General features: G+C 37.3%; 1 pseudogene; it reads right to left on the reverse strand.

Moving 5' to 3' along the window:
- Positions 1-242: 242 nt before the first annotated feature.
- On the reverse strand, positions 243-1176 carry LOC129653750 (olfactory receptor 8G1-like; annotated as a pseudogene).
- Positions 1177-7223: the final 6047 nt, after the last annotated feature.

Genomic DNA, 7223 nt, shown 5'->3' on the forward strand with positions numbered 1-7223 from the left:
CATGTATCCAGATCATCCTATTTCTTTTAATCTGTATCTCAGTGATGTTTATGAGAGAAAACCTCAGAGACAAATGGCATCACAGGCCATACAAATGTGAAATAATGTCAGTAGAATGCCACTAAATGTATGGATATATGTTAATAAATATATATTGACATGTGGGCTAAAATTAAATATCAACTTGCACAATAAAATAGCCAGTTACATAGACTAAAAATTCATCCTCATATTATTTCTGATCAGAAGAATATTCTCTCTAGCATTTTCTTCAGGGCAACATTGACATCCCTGTTCTGTAGACTATAAATCAGGGGGTTCAGCATGGGTACAACAATACTGTAAAACACAGAGGACACTTTCCCTTCATCCATGGAACTGAACGATGATGGCTGCAGATACATGAATGCTGCAGACCCATAGAAAAGAGCAACAGCTGAGATGTGGGAGCTGCATGTGCTGAAGGCTTTGGACCTGCCCTCCATGGAATGAATGTGGAAGATGCTGGAAATGATGAAGATGTAGGAGCTGAGGATGGTCAGGATGGGGGCAAAGATGTTAAGTGTACCAAAGCATAGAACCAGTAATTTGTCGACATAAGTGCTAGAGCAGGAGAGCTTTAGGAGGGGCAAAAGATCACAGAAATAATGGTTGATCACATTGAATTTGCAGAAATGAACCCTAAGCATGCAGCCTGTGTGAGAGAATGCACATACCAGTCCCATCATATACTCCCCAAATGAGGGAGAAACAGGCCTGATGGGACATGATGGAATTATACAGCAAGGGGCTACAGATGGCAACATAGTGGTCATATGCCATTGCAGCCAACATGTAACACTCAGAGATAGCAAAAAGGAGGGAGAAGTAAAGCTGAGTTATGCATTCAAGGTAGGAGATGATGCTCTTCTCTGTCACAAAGCTCACCAGTATTCTGGGGGTAATGACAGTGGACTGACAGAAGTCAATGAAAGACAAGCTGCTTAGGAAATAGTACATGGGGGTGTGCAGGTGAGAACTGAGCCCTATCAGTGTGATCATGCCCAGGTTCCCCACCACCGTGACCACATAGATTCCTAGGAAGAGGAGGAAAAGGGGCAGCTGGAGTCATGGCTGTTCTGTGAGCCCAGCGAGGATAAACTCAGTCACTGATGAGTGATTTCCAGGGTCCATTTTCTTCTCAGCAGGTTCTAAGTTTAAAAGACAGAAAAATGAGTGTACGTGTGTGTGTGTGTGTGTTTGTGGGTGTGAGAAGCAGAGAATAATTCTGCAGAGATCATTCTTTATCCATCATCAGAGGACATACATAATGAAGGGAATTCTCCAGTATATCCTGCTACTGTATGATAAACAATCATTCTGGTTGAACTAGAATAGATCATAAACTTCAAGAACTTTATAATTAAGATATTTCATAATGTTTAAGAGAAACAACAATTTATGAATTTTTAAAGTTAGTGGAAAGAAATATTTCTAGTGTTATTTCTGAGTATTCATCTTTCCTCCAAATTTCTATGTTTATATATTAATATCAACAATGTCGAATGGCATAGAACTTTCCTTTCATTTATAATAAGTAATATTGTGTATGCTTTCTATAATTAATGAAGGGAGGATTCACAAGTCTTTGTAAAGTAGTTATATTAGTTGGGGTTGTCTTCTTTAGTAACATTTCAACTGAAAATATCTGATGACCAGTATCATTTCATATGAGATCTAATGCTTTAATGTCTCAGCTTCCTTCTCCCTGGACTTTGACTCCAGAGGGCAGAAATGCAACTGCTTGGCAGGCATCATGTTTATACCTCAATACGTTTTCCTACCCCAGGAGCCATTCTTCTTATTCTAAATAGGATAATCTTAGGGGTGAGAATATAATGGCCTAAATACAAGCCATGTACTCCACCACTATGACCAGGGCATCACTGTACTGAGATTGATCTATACAGAAGCATTAAGTGTTAGGTATGCCAACATTTTAAAAATATAATCATGTATTTTGCATTTGCACATGCTCTCAAAAAATTCAAAGATGGTAGAGATGTGGATGAGTAAAGTACATGCAAAATAAAATAAGTAATTTTAGTGTCAATTCAATACTAGTCAACAGTGATATGTTTTTTTTAAAGACCAGTGTACCTTTGGTCTAGATTTGCAAAGGAAATGAGTAGGTTCTAGAAAATAGAAAATCATTCTTAACGCTCAAGCAATATTTGGACTACTGTGTTCAATTTGAAGTATAATACTGTGTGTGGTAAAGGAGAAGCTGCACAGTTTCATAAATACGATCTAGAAATATGGTATTTTAAGATGGCTAAAACAACTGAAGATATTTTTTTTCAGCAAAGGAAAAATTCTTGTGACACCAGGCAGTTATCTCAATGTTCATTATATGGCAGTGAGAGACACTGAAATTATTTTATATGTTCAAGAGATTCAGTAAAATTAACTGCTTCAAATTATGGAAAGAAATATTTGGTTTTACAGCAAAGACAAATATCCCTATCATCAGACACACCCCAAGCTGACAATCATAAAAATTTGAGCACAGACTGAGTAACCACGTACATAGCAGATATTCTTTAAGGACACACCTAATGGGTAGTTGGATTTAATGAACTTCTATTATCTTCATTCTAATGGATCCTGAATATGTTAGACAGTAGGGGATTGAATCCTCAGCTAAACACCATTCTTGCTGTATGGTCTTGAGATAACATGTTTACTCTCCAATTCTCCAAAAAACAGAAACAATAAAATCTACCTTCCATGTAAATTCTGATATTGATTCCTATGAGATGCTTAGCATGGTCCATACCTTTGGAAAGACCTTAATACTGTCAATGTTATTTAAATTTTGATCTATTGAGTTTGTTCCATTATATCTTTTGGTTCAATGGCATTCTCATTTCTGCTATGATGGCTGGAGTACGTCTAGGCTGAATATTGTCACCCTGGTTATTTAACTTATATGCATAGTACATCATGAGAATCGCTGGGCTGGATGAAGCACAAGCTGGAATCAAGATTGCTGGGAGAAATATCAATAACCTCAGATATTCAGATGACACCACATTTACGACAGAAAACAAAGAAGAACTAAAGAGCCTCGATGAAAGTGAAAGAGGAGAGTGAAATATCTGGATTAAAACTCAACATTGAGAAAAGTAAGGTCATGGCATCTGATCCCTTCACTTCATGACAAATAGATGGGGAAACAGTGGAAAGAGTGACAGATTCTATTTTCTTGGGCTCCAAAATCATTGCAGATCATGACTGAAGCCATGAAATTAAGAGACACTTGCTCCTTGAAAGAAAAGGTATGACCAAACTAGACAGCATATTAAAAAGCAGAGATATTACTTTGCCAACAAAGGTCAGTCTAGTCAAAGCTATGGTTTTTCCAGCAGTCATGTATGGATGTGAGAGTTGGAATATAAAGAAAGCTGAGCGCTGAAGAATTGATGCTTTTGAACTGTGGTGTTGGAAAAGACGCTTGAGATTCCCTTGGATAGCAAGGAAATCCAACAAGTCCACCCTAATGGAAATCAGTCCTGATTATTCACTGGAAGGACTGATGTTGAATCTGAAACTCCAATTGTTGGCTACCTGATGTGAAATACTGACTCATTTGAAAAAATCCTGATCCTGGGAAGGATTGAGGGCAGGAGAAGAAGGGGATTACGGAGGATGAGATGGTTGGATGGCATCAATGATTCAATGGACATGAGTTTGAGTAAACTCTGGGAGATGATGATGGACAGGGAGGCCTTGCATGCTGCAGTCCATGGAGTCACAAATAGTTGGATACAACTGAGCGACTGGACTGAACTGAACTGATGATGGCTGAAATTTTTATTTTTTTCCTTAAGACATTTTCTTGTTCCTCCTTTCTACCTAAATACATACAATGATCCTGAAATTTGAAGTTTTTACTAAATATAAACTTCCAAAATATTAATATTTTCCAAGGTCTCCAAATGAAATTTGGATAAATTTCTGTCATTAAATGATTTATATCACCTAACAACAAAACCTTTTATTTTTATGTCCCACCAGGTGTCACATGTTTTAACTATCATACAAAACAGCATTTGATAGAGTCTCTTTTATGACTCATTATATTTCTTTATCTTCTCTCACAATTTCCCAGTGTATCTGATGAAATCTATTCAATAGCTAGGGCCCTTAATTTAAGGGCTTTAATAATGGAAACCCCATGTAATAAGACCATTTTCTGTGTGCTGAGGATACCTTTCTCATGTTTACATTTAGTACGTGCTTAATTCTGTATCAACTATTATGAGTTACTTATCAGCTTTTCTTCTGTACTAGACTGTAAACTCAATACAGTAATTGGTACAATACCTTATATACAGTTCAGTTCAGTCGCTCAGCTATGTCTGACTCTTTGTGACCCCATGAATTGCAGCACGCCAGGCCTCCCTATCCATCACCAACTCCCGGAGTTCACCCAGACTCACGTCCATCGAGTCAGTGATGCCATCCAGCCATCTCATCCTCTGTCGTCCCCTTCTCCTCCTGTCCCAATCCCTCCCAGCATCAGAGTCTTTTCCAATGAGTCAACTCTTCGCATGAGGTGGACAAAGTACTGGAGTTTCAGCTTTAGCATCATTCTTTCCAAAGAAATCCCAGGGCTGATCTCCTTCAGAATGGACTGGTTGGATCTCCTTGCAGTCCAAGTGACTCTCAAGAGTCTTCTCCAACACCACAGTTCAAAAGCATCAATTCTTCAGTGCTCAGCTTTCTTTATAGTCCAACTCTCACATCCATACATGTATACAAGTATCAATAAATATGATTTTTTAATAAAATTTTTGAATGGAGTGTAGTGATAAGTTAGGATAGACTCCAACACAAGTGAGCGAAGCTCTCACACTGCCTGAGTTGAAATGAGTAAACAAAGAAATACTGGCCATACTTTTATCCAGTGGGGACAGAGAGATGATTAAGGGAACCGTTGCTCCTCAGGGAGTGTGGATATTAGAGTGAGGAGAGATAGAGACAGAAAAATAGCGACTCACATCTTTTCATCTGAGGGACCTAGAACAGAAGATTCAACTTTCTAAAGTACTGGACTGGGATTCAGATACATGCCTCTTTGTCCCCAAAACACCAGTGCTGTATATTCTTCTCCTCTATTTCTCTGTAGGGAAAATGGTTCTGGTGATGCAGGTGGATAGTTCTGAGTATTAACCTTGCAGGACTTCTTGTTGTTGAAGGGTCATGACCTAGAAGACTCTGTTGTAATAATTTTCAGTCACTGGACCTGACTTCTGTCGAAGTCGATAGCCCCATGCAAATGTTGGTTGATGTGAGTGGTGATTTATAATCTGAGTATTGATGCTAAGAGTCAGATGAGGAACAGATAATGCTAATGATCTCCCATTAGGATCATATCCCACAAGTATCAACTCTTGGGAAAAGTTACAATTAGCAATTCCCTTTTCTCCCATTGACTCTCTAGTGTTTAATAGTGTCATATAGTTGTAATTTATCATTTTTGTTAGATTATAGGTTGGAAGCAAGGCTGGGATAGATCTTATTATAACTCTGGTGAATTTCATGTCAAGCTATATAAGAATTCAGAATTTTAGGAAAATTTTAGACCTGCATTAAAGGAACATTCTAAAGTGATTTCACACAAGAGACTAAAAAAAAGAAAAAAGAAAAAAATTGTGTGCAATATTTGAACAATTTTTTTCTCCTTGACATATATTAACTGTATTTTAGATGCCATGATATATTTATAAAGCAGTAGTACTTGAAATATTTTAATATGTAGCCTGCAGGAAGGTTTCAACTGGTTATTATCATAACCCTATGAAAAGTTCCTAACAAGTAGAATAAGTTAATGACTTTATCTAACTCTATAAAAAAGAAATATTGAGAAATAATATAGAGATATGTCACTTAATGTGAAAAAGTTTACTAGTTATTGTTTGCTTAATATATAGAGTAATTAAAAATCATGTTCTGGTTCAAGGTGACAATCTAGGAAGATCCACAACTCTGATTGCAGTAATACAGTAAAATGCATCATATTTTCTCTTTATCTTAAAACCAAATTTATTGAAATATACTTTACATGTGGTAAAATTCTACATACTAAGATTTTTCTCAATATCAATATAGGTGAAGTTCTTCTCTTTGGGTATAGGAAACCATGGTAATCTAGACTGGAGTATTTGAGTTCCAGATACCAATGTATCTGCAGATTTGTTATGTTGACCCATCAGATACCAACCATACATATTATTTTTTAACACATGCAGTTTGCATGCTTGAAAACCCAAATTTTGTTTCAAGGATATTGGCTTTTTAAGTTTATTTAATTACTTAAGAAATCAGCTGTTCACAAGTTATATTACCTGCACTGGGGTTTGATACAGAAGCTATTTATGCTAATGCTTCTAAATTTTTGTATAGAAATAATTTATGATGTCATCAGTTGTATAGCAGATCTTTGAAGAACTCATTGAATATAAATTTAATTGATTTTAACTTTTAAAAGTCATATGTAGCTAATTAGAGAAAGTAATGGACAAAGACAGTATGAGATATATATGGCTTCCCATAAATGTTTTTAAAAAGGAAATAAGAAAGTTATCAAGGACTTTCTAGTGTCAAGAACTATCTTAGGTCCCACAGATACGGCAGTAAAATACAAGCATGGGGTAACCTTTGTGAACATTACAGCAGATAGTACATTTTGGACAGTCAGCATGCGAGTACACACTGAAAACAATAAATGGCGTAATAGGAGGCACACTGGTTTGAGCAATGTAACAAAGCATGGAATTTTGTTCTTAACTCAAATTTTAAGCTCTGGTAAGGATTTTTGAATAAGAGAATCAGACATCCATTCGATGTAATAAGCAATGACTAGATCTGAAATCGGAGAAGGCAATGGCACCCCACTCCAGTACTCTTGTCTGGAAAATCCCATGGATGCAGGAGCCTGGTGCGCTGCAGTCCATGGGATTGCGAAGAGTCGGACACGACTGAGCGACTTCACTTTCACTTTTCACTTTCATGCGTTGGAGAAGGAAATGGCAACCCACTCCAGTGTTCTTGCCTGGAGAATCCCAGGGACGGGAGCCTGGTGGGCTGCCTTCTCTGGGGTCGCACAGAGTCGGACAAGACTGAAGTGACTTAGCAGTAGCAGTAGATCTAAAATATCATGCTCATGTTATGTCTGG

This window comes from Bubalus kerabau, chromosome 5 (genome assembly GCF_029407905.1).
Source record: "Bubalus kerabau isolate K-KA32 ecotype Philippines breed swamp buffalo chromosome 5, PCC_UOA_SB_1v2, whole genome shotgun sequence".
NCBI lineage: Eukaryota > Metazoa > Chordata > Mammalia > Artiodactyla > Bovidae > Bubalus > Bubalus kerabau.